This window comes from Acinonyx jubatus, chromosome A3, assembly GCF_027475565.1.
Source record: "Acinonyx jubatus isolate Ajub_Pintada_27869175 chromosome A3, VMU_Ajub_asm_v1.0, whole genome shotgun sequence".
NCBI lineage: Eukaryota > Metazoa > Chordata > Mammalia > Carnivora > Felidae > Acinonyx > Acinonyx jubatus.
This window is the reverse complement of record NC_069388.1, coordinates 90,261,687-90,278,750: the sequence shown is the minus strand read 5'-3', so window position 1 is coordinate 90,278,750 and position 17,064 is coordinate 90,261,687. Positions and strand designations below refer to the sequence as shown.

Below are 17,064 nucleotides of genomic sequence, written 5' to 3'. Positions count from 1 at the left end.
ATACCACACTAAATTTTGTTATTTTAATCCACCAAGGCTATGGTAATTTGTTATAGCAGCTGTAGGAAATTAATGCAAGGAGGCATTATCTAGAAGAACAGAGAGGAATGTGAAGGTGCCTTCTAGGGAACTGTAGATACCCAGTGCACCAGAAGAAAATGCTTGGTGTTCAATATTTTGGAGGAATAATAACTCAACGGGAACAAAAGCATAAGATTGGGTTGGGGAGAGAAGACAGCACTAGATTATGCCAGGTCTTGCAGGTATTAAGGATTTTTCTATCAAAGACAGTGGGAAAAACATAAAGAATTTTAGGAAGATGAATGATTTTTTGAAGATCACTTGGGCTCTTGCATAAAGAATATAAATTGTAATGAGGACGAGAAGGAAGATCAGTTTGAGTTTATTGGAGGGAAGGAGCTGTCAGTTAAAAGTGTAGGTTCAGGGGCTCCTGGGGGGCTCAGTTGGTTGAGCGTCCGAATCTTGACATGGGCTCAGGTCATGATCTCACCATTCGTGAGATCAATCCCTGAGTCAGGCTCTGTGCTGACAGCACAGAGCCTGCTTGAGATTCTCTGCCTCTCTTTCTCTCTCTCTCAAAATAAATAAATAAACATTAAAAGAAGAAGAAATATAGGTTCAAAGAGGGATCAGATAAAGTGGTAAGAGCTGGGTGCTTGGTAAGGGTACTAATGCCAATCATCCATGGATAGATGCTGAGGAGCGTTATTCTAGGTCTGCATTTATTTTGTCTAATTTATCTTGCAGTTCCATTTTGATAGATGCCCTAGTGGTTCTGGATGGTTCTACATGGTTTTGTAAACATAGAGTGAAGTGAAATAATTTGGCTTACTTTATAATCAAATTGATCATTCTTTAGATAAAGAGTCAACAATCTATGGTCATGGGTTTAATTAGTCCACTACCTCTTTTTGATTTTAGATATTTCTTCTTTCTAACACGTACATTCAGTGCTATAAATTTCCCTCTAAGCATTGCTTTTGCTGCATCTTACAAATTTTGACCAACTGTATTTTCATTTTAATTTAATGCAAAATATTTTTAAATTTCTCTTGAGACTTCTTTGAGCCATTATTTAGAAGTGTGTGGTTTCATCTCCAAATACTTTGGCATTTTCCAACTATCTATCTGTTTTTGATTTCTAGTGTAATTCCACTGTGGTCTGAGAACCACAGTGTATGGTTTCTATTCTTTTAAATGTATTAAAGTGTGTTTAATGGCCCAGGATGTGGTCTATCTTGGTGAGTATTCCATGAGAACTTGAGGGGGAAAAAATGTGCATTCTGCTCTTATTGGACAAAATAATCTATAGATGTCAATTAGATCTAGCTGACTGATGGTGCTGTTGAGTTCAACTATGTTCTTACCGAATTTCTGCCTGCTGGATCTGTCAGTTACTGAGAGAAGGGTGTTGAAGTCTCCAGCTATAATAGTGGATCTGTCTACCTCTCCTTGAAGTTCTGTCATTTTCTGCCTCCTATATTTGACGCTCTATTGTTAGACACATATGCATTAAGGATTGTTATGTCTTCTTGGAGAACTGGCCTCTTTATACTTATGTAATAGCCCTCCTAATCCCTGATAATATTTCTTGTTTTGAAGTCTGATTTGTTTGAAATTAATATAGCTACTCCCATTTTCTTTTGATTAGTGTTAGATCAATATATCTTTCCCTAGCCCTTTAGGGCTGTGTATTTATATTTAAAGTAGGTTGCTTATAGATGATATATGATTGGTTTTCTAGCAATCTCTTGTCTTTTAATGGGTGTTTGCATTGCCTGTTTTTGTAAATAAAATTTTATTGGACTATAGCTATTGTATATTGGTTTGACCTGATTCCAAATCCACTTGTTTACGACAAAAAATGAAATTGTATTTAAGAGTAAAGTTGTTTTGATTAAGAGTGAAGTAAGCTGTGACAGGATATTGTCATCTCATCCGTTGTCATTAATAAGCATTCAGCTCAGCTGCTGAGGGGACCTGCTGGGGCTTATCAATAAAAACATGAAGAAGCAACTATGGCAAGGAGACATTTTGACTATAAATACCAAGAGTTTGTGAGGAATACCTGAGAGTGTTTGGTCTGGGCAAGACACTTTGCTGATCTAAATAGCTCTCTGAAAACCTTGGGGCAATTATATCCTGCTGAGGTAAAGGCAACTCTTTTATGGGCAGTGGTGAAAGCCAAAAAGCACCCCCAAGAAAGACCCTCTGGCCTGTCAATGCCAGTGGCATCGTTCCCTAGCAACATGCTCTAGCAACAGGGGACTTGTACTTTTGCCCTGGCAGCTGGATGTCAGCTCTGAATTGACTAAGCCATCTCTCCCGAGGACATACTCATATAAAGGTACCCCTCAACTAAATTTAGACTTTACTCCTTCCATAGTCCCTTGCCTGGAACAACAGTGCAATTAATCTATTGTTGGCTTGGAGTTTGTTATTCCTTTTTGCTTATTAAGAACCATTTTCCTGTATGGCCTGTGAAATTCCTGCAGTGAACCTGTGTAAAATAAATTGCCAGCAAAGGCAAACTCAGTCTCTGAGCATTAATTTGCCTCCCGAAACAAAACAATAGCCATAATCATTTGTTTATGTGTTGTCTGTGGCCGCTTTCAGGCTACAGTGGAATTGAGTTGAGTAGAGCTGAATAGCGCAACAGAGATCCTATAGCCCACAAAGGTGAAAATATTACACCTGGGCCCCCTACAAAAAAAAGTCTGCTGACCGTTGCAAGATCACTGCCCTCTATTACCTGTTTCTTATCTTTTAAATGATTTCTGAGGGTTTGGGGTGCTTTGTGGATTCTTTTTCCCCAAATTGGAAACATTCACAAAACAACTGACACAAGTATTATACACAATATGAATATTGTTTTACTTGTCACTCAAAAATAGCATTAACACAACAAATGCTTGTTTTGGGGTTGTTTGGTGGCTACCTCTAGCCACCTCTAGGGGGTGATGCACAATTAATCTGGGTTATAACAGTAGAATTCATTAAATTCGTTTTTGAAGAAGTTTCATGGTATGTGAAAGAACGTTTCTATATAAATGTAATGTATTAATAAAAATGAGTAATATCTAACATAAAAAAAGTACTGGGTTCTGCATCGCGCATTTTCTTCCCACCCACTGCCTACATAAGTCTCTGTAGGCTTAAACCAGCTGACAAATTCCAGTGTTGCATAAATCATATGCTGGCAATTTAAGAGTATGGGCTTTTAAAAGAAATTCATGTTATTTTAGCAAGCCAAATGATGAATATAAGTCTTCTGTGGTTGGCAATGACATGCTGACATCAGCTTTCACGAAAGAGCTTATCTGGGCATCCATGTTCCCCCTAACCACAGCTGTGACTTAACAGAGACCTAACATTGCTACCTGCTAATATACTATTGACCCACGGATATTGATGGTGGCAAGCCAGCCATTATGCCACAATTAAAAGCTTCTTTCAAACAAGAAAAGAAAAATCACCCCAAATATAAATTTTAAAACGTAGCATTTAATATTCATGAGAAATGCCCCCAAGATGCTGAGTTTAGCAATTGTATAATGAAAGTGCCACCTTTTTAAAAGAAGGATTATTCCCCACTGTTGCACAATCAAGGGATTTTTAAGTGACCTAGGAGTAAAAGAAAAGGGAAGGGGGGGGGGGTGATTACAAATTAATAAAGCATGTAGTACCGTTTGATTACCGGCCACTGCAGTGTGAAATGAGTTGGTTTTAGTCCAGCTGTGCCGACTGATGGCTATCACCATCTTGCCTCCAGAAGTGCCTGATGAGCTGTCCCCACCAGGAGAGTTCTGGGGAGGAGGTGGAGGAGTGGGTGAGGAGAAAGCAGGTCAGAGCTCTGTGTGGGGGTGAACAGAGATTCCATCAAGGACATGGTCAGCCTGCTTTGTGACCCTGAAATGCCAAGCGACTGCAGAGCCTGGCTATCACATTTAAAAACCTTTTGAGAACAAAGTGCACTTTCAAAAAAATAGAAATTCTTCATTTCATAGAATCAAACGAAATGGAGTTGCAAGTGGCCTGAGAAGGCATCCAATAGAGTGGTTCTCTGCAGTGACTGATCATCAAGATGGTTAAGTACCTACATATTTCTAAACTCAGCCAGGGACCGGCTGATTCAAAACTTCTGGCACGGGGCCCAATAGTGTGCTTTAAAAAATAAAAATAACAAAGTCCCCAGTTTGATTGAATGACCCTTGCCATGACCTTATCATGGGTAGAATATATTTTTCCACCCTTTGACTTGCACCAGTCCCTATGACTTGCTTTGGACCATGGCATGTGGACAGAAATGATATTGTCATTGTGCCAGTTTCAAACCTAGGCCTTTAAGAAGCCTCCCATATTCACACTCACACTCTTGTTTCTGTACCATTGATACAGCAGAGCATCTGTGGTAGCTTCAGAATACCTGTAGAATGAATATATTGGAAGAGAACCATCCCTGTTGTCCCAGTTGACCCATACATACATCTGCAGCAGGAGGCAGAGCTAACCCCAGCTGACTGAACACATGTGACCACGCCCAGCAGGACCAACTCAGGGGAGTCACAGACACAGGATAAATAAATGCTTTTTGCTGTGTACAACTGAGATTTTTGGTTGTGACTCTGCTCACAATGTATTGTGATGCCAGGCAACAGATACCCGATACAATCAGGAATTCTAACAATCACTCAAGTTTGGAAACTATTATCTAGTGCGCAGGTCAGCATACTGTAAACCCTGGGCCATATCCAGCCAGTGGTAGGTTTTTGTAAATCCAGTTTTATTGGAACACAGCCACACCCATTCATTTACCTATCGTCTATGGCTACCTTCTTGCTATAGGGGCAGGGTTGAGTGGTTGCATCAGAGACAGGCTGGCCCCCAAAGCCTAAAATATTTACTATTTGGCCCTTGCAGAAAAAATTTGTTGACTCCTGATCTAGTCCAAAGTCCTGAATTTTAACACAAAAAGTGCAGACGTAGAAAGAATAAGTACTTCTGCCGAAGTTCATAGAACAGAGATTCTTTTAGAACTTGGGCCTCTAAATTTTAATGCAATGTTCTTTCACAGTAACACACAAATTTTTGAACATTTCAAAATTATATTTCATAAAGGACAGTCTCAAGCAGCTTATATTTTGCTGTCATCTATGTTTTCTCCATATTTTTAAAACTTGCCTGGTGTGCCTTGGTGGCTCAGTTGGCTAAGCATCGTCATGACTCTTGATCACAGATAGATCAGGTCTTAATCTCAGGGTTGTGAGTTCAAGCCCTGCATTGGGCTCCGCACTGGGCATGAAGACTACTTTAAAAATAAATAAATAAATAAAATTTGCTCTAAGCTAGTTTCCGATTGGAAAAAAAATTAACACATTTTACCAAGGTTATTAATGGAAACCATTTTTTGTACTCTTATCTCTAGGGTAGTTACACTGCAACAAACAACTCTATTTAGCCCCCCAAAAAGCAATAGAAAACTTTGGTGTTTTAGATGCCAATAGCTGGCCAGAGCTGAAGGTACATGGCCATCTATTGGCAGCACCCAGGTATATGGCTAACCTTGGCCTCTGTGACCTCAGAGAAGAATTGAGCCCTATAAATATATTTGAATGGATTTAGAAGATCCTCCAGCCCAGTTAAGAGAACTCCTCAGTGGATAACCTTAGCAATTCAAAAAAAGTTCTTCAAGAAAAATACTTAATTCAGTATAAACTAGTTGCTTTTTTTATCCAAAGCAACATGCTTGTTAACTCACAGGATATTAACACAACCCACAGAACATGAGATTATATTATAACTAAGGTCAAAATCTAAAAGCAACAATCAAGAATTGATTGACATGTGCCTACACGACTACAATACCTAGAGGCTTTGTGGCCAGTTGGTACTTTGAACTCTTAGGAAGAGGTCCTTATTTAGGTGTTAATCTTTAACACCCACTAACCTTCCTTTAAAGAATTCAAAGGGGTGGGGTGCCCGGGGGGCTCAGTCTGTTAAGCATCTGAATCTTGATCTCAGCTCAGGTCATGATCTCTAGGTTTCTGAGTTCTGTGTTCTGAGTTCTAGGTTTCAGGCTCTGTGCTGATGGTGCAGAACCTGCTTGGGATTCTCCCTCTCCCTCTCTGCCCCTCCCCTGCTTGTGCTCTAAATAAATAAATAAATAAACTAACTAACTAACTAAAAAAATTATTTAAAGAATTCAAAGGGTTTACCTTAATCAGAGACTGAGTTGAAGCATTATAAACAATACCTATCTTGTCCCCTAAATTTCTGGCATCCCCTTCACTTCTCATTGATGATCAAAAAGCAGGAAAAGGAATATCAATTAAACCAAGACATTGTTTAAGCCATGCGGTGATTTTTTTTCTTTTTTTACTCAAATTTAAATCCAGTCTAATCCCTAAAATGTGTCCTCTGGAAGCTGGGCATTCCTTTGAAATTATTCAAACCCAAGCAAAAAGGAATCTTTTCTACCATTCTGACCTACCAATCAGATTAGAATGTTTTATAATCAGACATTATTTCTCATGTCCTATAACTCCCAAAGTCATGTCTCAAGACGTCCATTCCCACCAGAGACCATGATGCACTTGATTTGCAACTTGCCTTATCTAAAACATGAATGGAATCTCATTTAATCCTCACAAAAAAACAGTGTGAATAATATACTTTATATGTAGAAACTAAGTCTCAGAACTGTGAATTTACTTTGCCCAAACTTATGTAAATGCTAGATGCTAAGGAATTAAGCTACAGAAAACAAACGAAAAGGCAATTTGTGAAGATAAATTGAGACACACACACACCCCCAGTAGCCAACCGGTGTTTCAAAGATAAAGACAGTTATAGTAAATGGTGTTCACTATACAGATCTACCTTGAGGTTGGAGGTAGCCAAGCCCCCAGCTGCTGGGAGTATTGATGGCCGACAACCTAAGAGCTCAGCCCTTGGCCAAAGAGCACCACCTCCACTAAGGTCACACCCTCTCTCCTAAGGCATCCTTTAGTGGTGGAAGGGGGGAAGATACTAAGGTCAAGCTCCCTTGCTTCAGAGCAGAACAATTCAGAAGGGCCACGCAAGTTCCAAGGTTCCTTCCGGTGGGATTGACTGAAGCCTCTGCTGTGAGCACATCTCAGCTGAACCTCTCCCCCAATTCAAACTACTTTCCTCACCCCTCAGAACATTGTCACTACCAGCACTCTCCAGTAAACATTCTGTGGGGCATCCAACTGGGCAGCGGCTGGTGGCACTGGAAGTGAAAGAATTCACCCAAGGCAGAACAAAAGAGAAGTTTACTGATACCCCTCAAGGTGTGGGGGTGGGCAGGACAGCAAAGGAGAGACTATCTGTGACAAGGCAGTGGTGAGGAGCCACAGGTATACAGCAGAGTGAGGGACTATGGAATTGTCCCTTTTTGGTAATCTTAGGAACTGTGTCTTGTTGTAATTGGTCAGTTAGAGCCGACAGGTATTTCGAGGTGGGTTGCTTAATGAGTCTGTTTGCATTGCCTGTTTGCATCCGGTGGTGGTGATGGTTGCTATCCGCCCTTTCACCGTACTCTGGTTTCCACTGCTAAAGCCTGTCGCCTAAAAGCAGCCTCTGCACGTTCTGCACGCATATTTCTCCTCAGAGTCTATTTCCCAGGGAACCCAACATACAACAAGCCCATTTCAAGTCTCAGACAGTGTCTGTAGTAACTAACAATAACCTGAGAAAACTACACAAGAATACACTAGCTTTCAAACCTCTGTGGTTTATAGAATCAAAGAATTTGTGACCTGCAAGTAGGTTCAGAAACCAAGCAGGCCAGTGATTCCCACAGGAAAAAAAAAAAAAAAAAAAAAAAAAAAAAAAGCAGACATTCATGTTCTCCTTTCCAATGATCTTAAATCTCACAATGATGACCAAGTATTTTCAACCATCTTAATTTACAAAACACCCACTCATAATGGGAACTAATATTAGTATATGTTTCAAACTTATATTTATTCTATCTCTTAATCTTCACAGCCATCCCATGAGTAAAACAATTATTAAGCCATCTTACAGTTAATGACCCCGAACCTGAAGGATGTGAAGTGACATGCTCCAGTCACACAGCTAGGACAGAAGGGATAAGACAGTAAAATCAATTCTTTCCAATTCTAATTGTGTTCTCTTTCTCACAAGTCACAGTATCCTCAGTATAGTCAGAGGTCAGGGTACATAGATGTACCTTGACTTTCACAGAATCTGAATCTGAAGCCAGGTGAAAAAAAAGTTTTATGGATCAGAACAAGAGCAAAAAAAGAAGTCAATATTTGGGGTTGAACAGAGCTGGTATTTCATTTATTAATGTAAGTCATTATTTGATCTCAGAGTGCTATTTTAGCTGTTATTACTAAGTTGCCAAAGGTGTTTCTTAACATGATAAGTAAAGACTTGGAGCTTCTTGAATTATGAGACAATTGCCAGCTTTTGCCTCTGTAGAAATAATCCATAAGGTATTTTCTCCCAAGAAAGGTCATAGGGGGCTTCCTATAACAACATGTAGGTTCATACATCCAGCTTCCCGAGCCAAGTTTCTATTAAAATGGACAGCAGAACATTAATACAGGGGAAAGCCTATATCTGATAGAGAAGGAAAGAAAAAATGCAGCCCCAAACAGGAAACTCTTAAGAATATATGTTACAGGGGCGCCTGGGTGGCGCAGTCGGTTAAGCGTCCGACTTCAGCCAGGTCACGATCTCACAGTCCGGGAGTTCGAGCCCCGTGTCAGGCTCTGGGCTGATGGCTCAGAGCCTGGAGCCTGTTTCCGATTCTGTGTCTCCCTCTCTCTCTGCCCCTCCCCCGTTCATGCTCTGTCTCTCTCTGTCCCAAAAACAATAAATAAACGTTGAAAAAAAATTTTTTTAAAAAGAATATATGTTACAGTGCAGAGGAAACATTGAAGAAAATCAGTGAGGCATAATCTGTAGCTCCTCCCCCTGAGAAAGCTGTGCAGTGTGGAGGAAGCTGCCAAGGAAATTGGAAGATCCAAATTCAACCTTCCCAGTTCGGGAAGGCTGTGCATTGAGAAGAATGTTGACCATGGTAGAGGAGGGCATAGCTCAAGCTGGAAATGAACTCCACACTACATAAAGCAAGTAGGTAACAGCTTATTAGCAGCCTATCTAAAGGAAACTCAAAGGCCTCAGATTTTTAAAACTAATGCTTCCAACTGAAGGACAGCAGGAATCAGCAGGAAAAAGGCAGAGAACTAGCGTAGCCAAATGCAGGAACCGAAGGGGCCAGAAAGACAGAAAGACGAAGAAAGGAGTCCTCTCTGCTGAGGCTCCTCAAAGAGAAAGAACTACACTGAAAAGCATGGATTGTTCAAAAATCGGTGATGAGACAGAGAGTAAGAATCCAGAGGGAAAATAATAGAGACCCCTACTTCATTTAGTAGATGAAATATTAATACTATAAGAATTAATTAATTGTTCATTGTTTTAGCTACGACGGGAGTGTTGTGGTTATACCCTTTTAAAGAGGCCTTATCTTTTAGAGATACCTAAAGAAATATGTACAGATGAATAAGATGACATCTGAGATTCATCTCAAAGTAATCAAGAAGAAAGGAGTAGGGAGGACACCTGGGTAGCTTAGTCAGTTAAATGACCAACTCTTGATTTCGGCTCTGGTCATGATCTCACAGTTCGTGGGCTCTGCATTGACAGTGAGGAGCCTGCTTGGGATTCTCTCTCTCTCAGTCCCTCTCCCCATTCTTGCTCTCTCAAAATAGATAAATAAACTTAAAAAAAAAAGGAAGAAAGGAGTGGGTAGGGGTATAAATGAAACAGGATTGACCATAAATTTATAAGTGTGAATCTCATTATAACGCACATGAGAGCTCCTTACGCTATTTTTCTACATTTTCATAACAAGAAGTTTAAAAAAACAATTCTAGGAGAGTAAAACTGAAATATAAATATAAATATAAACCCTGTAAAATATTGGAGAAAATGTTGGTAAACATGTGTAAGTCTTTATAATGTATAATAATATAGATAGAATCTATCAAGGGAAAATTACTATATTTGAATATATAAAATGGAAAATTCTACATGTATATCTACCAATAGTTACTACATACGGATGAAACATATATATGTATATACATATATGTGTTTTAGAAAGTATTTAAAAACAAGAGAAATTGCACATGCTAATTTTTAAATAGATTATAAAACTAATACAATGTCAATCAAAATTTTGTATATTTGTATTTATGTGTTCCTTTTGCTAAGATTTAGGCCATCAAAGCAAACAACTCAGGTAGAGTCTGTGCCTCAGATGGAGATAGATAATAAATAATCCACTACACCCAAAGTGTTTATGTGCTATGAATGAGAAGCACAGAGAATTATGATAACATACAACAGGATACATAATCCAGTTGAGATGAGGAAGGGCAACAAGAAAGAATCCCTTGGATTTTAGCTGACCAATCCCTTGGTAACTGGTAACTAACTAAAAGGAAATAACCCTTATGTATAATTTTCACATTAATGGAATAGCGGGTAAATTTTCATTTTATTCAATGTACTTTTTCATCATTTTAAATAATATATTGAAATGCTTTTATAATTTACAAAAGCAAAGAACAGATAATAAAAATAACATATAAGAATGAACAACTAAAAACTAGTTTTTCTGTCATATTATACCTTCTTTCTCGGTAACACAAATGTATTTTGTTTGAAAGGCCTTCAATCCTCAAAGTGAAAAGGTGATTTTATTTTATTTTTTTCTTTAGTTTATCTTGGAAAGTTCCAAGGTAATTAGAAAATTAAATGTCAAGTGAATCAGAATTTTTGTTGAAATTAAAAACGATTATTTTTCATTTGTCAAGGCCTGGCAAAGTGACTAAATATATATACATCTTGAAAGGAGGTGAAGTATTTGGAGGAGGCACAATGCACACTGAATATAGGGGGATATCGATTTCTAAGTATCAAGTGAGAAAACTAGAAATACAACACAGAGGGAGTGACAGAAGAGAAGTAAATGGTAGGGAAGTAGACAAGGGGGATCAGGGAGGGGAGGAGAAGGGAAGGGAGGGGAGAAGAGAAACAGGTATCTGGGTGCAGAGATAGTAGGCACACAGATGCCCGGTCATATACGCCACCAGGATGTACAAATTGCCAATGACTCAAAATAATGAGAAACTTATAACCTTTTTTCCTTTATTTATTTGGTTTTGCTAGCACTGGTCTAATTTGTAGGAAGAAATCAAATAAGCACTTAGGTTCCCCAGTACAACTCTAAGCACATAGAGTTTTTAAGTTTACAAATATAATTTCCTAATCATAATTTCCTATGCAAGAAATGGAAAAATATTTCATTTGCAAAGAATCACCATTTTCTATGCAAAGGAAAATCTAGCAATAACTCTTTTTTGTTCAAAATTAAGAAAATTTAAATTATCTGTTGCTTTAACCCAATGGGTTCAGATTTATGCCAATATTTGGCTTCACCAAGGACCATAATTTCTGCTTCTAATGTGATGGGAATCATAATGAGTAAGATGATTGAAAAGAAGATGCATAATTTTAAAGTTAGACTGGAGCGGCTGTTTCTAATATTAAGGGAAGTTATTTAGCCTTCCAGAGTATCCATTTACATCTGTAAAAATCAACTGTGCCAAAATGACATGACGTGTATGTAAAGTCAGTTTTGGGAAAGCAATAGAGAAACATATAAAAGATAACCTGTTAATGTATTAATGAACATTCAGATCAGTATACAAATGTTTTAACCAAACTACTTTTGCTGTTTCGTCATTCTGTTCTTGATTAAAACTCAAGAAATGGCAGGGCGGTTTTGTGTTCAAATTTCTTATCCTAAGGTGGTTTCCCTTATACTTCCACCTTTTATGTTTTGATTTAAGATGATAATATTTCTATTCAGAATTATGAAGAATAGTCTTCAAGTGAAAAATAATTCTAAGCTATGTGTCTGCCATAGTAAATAAACAGTACCTCAAAAAGACCGCCAATCTACCTAAAAGCAGGAAAAACTTTGAGTGACCACTTTTGGTACGCAATTTCCTCGCAAAGAAATACCCTATGGTTGAATTACAGAAAAGCCTGGATGAAAAAGGCATTAATATTAACTGAGGAAGCACAAGACTGCATTTTACTCATGAGATTTAGGTTTGAGCTGATTAAAGGGTACTTAATAAATCCACTTGGGCAAAGTTATGGCACTTGGGGGAGATTTGAAATAGGACTATAATTGTGAAAAGTTCATGGGATGCCAATTCATACCAGCGACTATAATAAAAGTGGCCAGAAGTAACAGGTCTGGGACCATGGTTCAGATAAATTTTCCAAGGTAAAACAGCACTAAAACAGCACTAAAAAGGTGTTACACACAAAAATAGAATTTTCTTTCATGATTCACAGCCGCAGAGGCTTTCAAGAGACAAAGAACCTAGCAACTCGATGGATAATAGTGTTTGCTACTGGAAAGCGGAGGAAATAAGGAGCTGAAGATGGGAGGCTTGAATAAACCAGATATGACTGAAATGCCATGTGCTTTGATATTCACCAAGCAAAATACAAAGTTTAGACTGTGGGTGGAGACCTTAAAACTACAGAGAAAGGTATCTTTTTTTCCACTTCACTTGTTAGATTATGTAGAGGGGAACAGCCTTCTGCTTAAATGGTCTGCTGCACATTCACGTATTAAGGCATCCTAAATGGAACAAATCCATCCTGTCTCAGTGGCATATCTGATGCAATATTTAATAACCTATTACATTAAATGAAACTTCTATATCTTTTGTCCACAATCTGCAAGCATTAGGCAAATTCTTAACCAAGGGTCACTTGAGTCTCTTATTAGAGTGATTTTCTATAGTTAGGGATCACCTAGGAAACTAAAAAATTAAGATTCTCATTTCCCACCATTCAGATTCTGACTCAGTAGATCAGGTAGGACAGAGTTAAGAAACACCTGAAGTCACTCCGAAGGCAGGTGGTCTACAGGGCGAAACCATATTCTAGAGAACAACAAACTCTATGCCCATCCATTTTTCAAAGAGAATGATAAAAAGTTCATTTAGATTCTGGTTATTCCATTTTTTTCTACTACCAATCCTTCAAGAAAATAATAAATTAAAAAGCAAACTTATCAATGGACACTAAAACCAGTGGGTGAAGTTTGATAAGGAACAGCATATTTTCATAATCTGGAAGTAGCTCTCTAAGAAATATGTATTAATTATGGTACTTAATAAGTAAAAAGCAATTTACATTGACCTTATAGTGATGACATCTGGCAGGCACCATTTTAGGCAAGTGATAAAAGTGAACATCAACTGTAATGGGACAAATCAACCTCTTACTGACTACAGAGTATCCAGTCTGTGATATTTCTGCCCAAACCCCATAACCTGAATTGGATCATGGGTTAATATTTGACAAATATGTTATGGAATTAACTGCGCTCTACATTTAAAAAGTATTAAGTCCTGAAAGCCAAGGAAAGACTGAGAAATTGTTCCAAAGTGAAAGAAACTACGGCAACTTGACAACTAAATCCCATACAGGATCCCGGATTGAATGCTGGCCCAGAAAGGAAAGAGAAAAAAGAGAAGCAATTTATTCTTAACTTATTCTTAAATGATACAGAAAATATAGAGAAAACCAGCCAGCCAGCCAAAGACAGAGAGAATGATGAAGTAAATATGGTCAAATGCTAAGAAAAGTAGAATCTGAGTGAAGGGTATGCAGGTGTTGTACATTCTTGCAACTTTTCTATGATTTTGAAATTACTTCAAATTAAAAAGTAAAACTTGAAAGAGCACGCAATCTCAAATTCATCGTTATAAAATAGCAATGTGAATTCCCAGTGCGAGCAACTAACACCAGGTTTTATATTTATCCCACTACATGCCATTTACAAGTGATATGTCTAATATATACAGTCATATAAAGTCCCAAAAATGTTGAAAGTCAAAGATACGTCTGGCAAATACTAACCGAAACAAAGTGGTACAGGTATATCAACAAGAAACAAAGGAAGCATTAGGTACTAAATATTCAAAGAAATAAGGGAAGGGTGTGATAAGACATTTAATTCATCAGTTCTAAACTTATCTATGCAACTAACTGCACAGCATCAAAACATAAGATACAAAGCAACAACTGACAGAACCGTAAGCAGAAATAGACAAGTTCACAGTGAAATGAAGATTTTAACACATCACTCTGGCACTGATAGCTCAACCAGACAAGAATCAGTAAGCACATGGAAACGTGTATATTAGCAAGCTTGACATGTAAGCTTACATAGAATACTGCTCCCATACCTGCAGAATTCACATTATGTTGAAGCACATACGGTGTAAGTATTGTAAGCATACTTACGGTGTAAGTATTGTAAGCAATACTTACAAAAATTTCCCCAATATTTGCACCTCACATATAACAAGTCTCATTACATTTTAAAGGATTGGTATCACACAGCCCACATTCTCTAACCAAAATGCAAGTGATGAAGAAATTGATAACTGAAAGACAACTAGGTATATTATATATGTTTGGGATCCCCTATAACTCCACACCCAGTCTACCACAGTCCCTGCTGCTCCCCGTTGAGCCAGAATCTGAGGCAAGAATGCTGTGGCTATTCACCATTATGCCACTAATTCTGTTGGTTTGAATAGTAAACAGATTTTCTTGATACTCATGTCACTATCTAAAACGGGGCAAGGAGAGAGAAGCCAATGGGACTATCTCAAGAAAAATGGGTATATAATTTGCTCACTGTGCAAAGAGAGTGTTAGGAGAATATGACTTAGTATGTTATTATTAGACAAACCATAATGCAAACTATGATCAGTATACAGAAAACGTGAGTGATGAGAAATAAATGAATTTTAAAGAAAGGACTGGAGTTTCTAAACTTTTCAAGGTAAATAAAATAAGAGTTGCTACAGTGCAATACCCACTATGTGTTAAGTGAAAATTTCCTCAGGCTTTAAAATCTTTTGCAGGTGGTGAGCTTATTAAAAAAAAAAATAAAAAGTCTCTAGGGAATGCATCAGAAATTATGTGCATTAAGCAGAAATAATCAATTGCGAAAATATGTCTAGCCAGAACTACTGTAGTTCAATGTATTGTAGATTTGGCTAAGCATTTATAGGACACTGTGCATGAAAAAGTTAAATCTTTTGTGGCATTTTCTATTGCAGCTGATGAAAGCACAGATATAAATAACACCACACAGTTAGCTATATTTATTCATGATGTCAAAAGGAATTTTGATGTGACCAAAGGACTTTTGGGCAGAATGCCCATGATAGGAATAACATCAGGAAATGATTTTTTGTGTGTGTTAGGAAAATGTTCATGTTGGACAAATTCAAAATGAGTAGTCAAGACTATAGACAGAGGCCCTATAATAGTCAGAGCTATACAAGTTTAATTCGGGATAGTAACATGTTCCTAGGTTATAGAACACTGTATCATTCACCAGAGAGATCTTTGTGCTCAAAGTTAAAAATGAAACTCATTGTTAAAGCAACCATTACTACACAGACTGCTTGAATCTCAGACAATCCAGCAGTTGGCTTGATGAATTAGACACGTACTGTTTGAAAGTATCTGGCTGGCTTGGTGGTGACACGGAGCTGAGGATATTTTTTAAATTATCCAAAAAAACCTTACTTGTTTGTATTATCCAAGAGAAACCCCCAGGCTCACTTACCAGTCAAAACTGGATCAGGTTTGATCTTTTGGGTTGACATTACAACCCATCCAAACCCTGAATATTTCTTTGAATGGTGTTCATATGTACCTACATAAAAATGTAGGATTCCATTCGCTTGTTCCTAGAAAAACTGTGGCTTTGGGAAGGTCTTGGGCAAGGAATAATAACTAATTCACCTTCCTATCCTGAAATTGGTTTCTAGAAATGAAAGTATTGCCTCAACTACACTCTCAAAATTGTAGAGTTGGGGACTGAATTCCAAAAATATTATCTGACTTTACATTTTATAAAAATGACCTAACATTTCGCAGTTAGCCTTCCTCTTTGAATGAAGAATCAAACAGAAGATATTAAAGTGGAGTGCAACAAAACCAAATATAACGTTGCTAAAATATAAGAATTCCACAAGAGTCTCAGATGACGTTACACTAAATACAAGAACAACTGTGCTAAATACTATCCATATTCAGAATTATCCATATCTTTTATTTTTAAATTATGAAAATGAATAAAATTGAACATTCCCCCTACTTAAAGCATTACGGTTGCATATTATTGCACATTGAAATGCAAAATACAAGAGTAACATTCATATCTTCATCCTATTAAAATAAGCTATCAGGGTTTGAGTTCCAAATCAAAGAAATAACAAATTATGAAAGATATAATTACAATGTTCTATTTGTAGTTTTCACTTTTCGAATTGAACACAGTCTCTAGTTCATACATTACTATGTTATGTGTTTGCATCCTTTGTCACTTATTTTTGTCACCTCCCTGTGTCCTTTAGCCATATACGTAGCCTCCATCATTTTTTTAACCTCCAGATCTACATTTTTAACTACCTCCTAGATATCAGTATTTGGGGATGTCTATGGCACATCAAACTCAACACCTCTGAAACTGAACTTAGAAGTCTTGTGTCTGGAATTCCTAACACTAGCTTATCAGCCAGTCCCCTGAGCCAGCCATTCACACGGATTCCAAACCACATTCCACCTAGAGTATCTCCTTCTCCATCACCCAATGCAACCAGCTGTCTTCACAATAGCTTTCATGTCTATCTTCTCCTTCCCAGTTATGTTACCTTGGGTTAGTTCTTGGTCACTGTCACATCAAGTATCTGCAGTGTCCTCTTTGAAAGACACCCCGCCTTCAATTCCTCCAGCCTCAGTCCATCCTATGTTGTAATATCCCAGAGTAAATCTTTTTCAATACACCACTGATCAGGCCCCTCTTCCGCTTACACTGTTACTGACCTTTTGCTACTATTGACTACCCACAGTATAAAGGTTGTA

The 17,064-nt window shown here is 37.8% G+C and overlaps 1 long non-coding RNA gene across 1 annotated transcript in view; it reads right to left on the bottom strand.

Annotated features, from left to right (window-relative positions):
• LOC128311236 (uncharacterized) overlaps nt 1-17,064 on the bottom strand; it is a 445,841-nt gene that overhangs the window by 385,203 nt on the left and 43,574 nt on the right. The window lies entirely within an intron of this gene.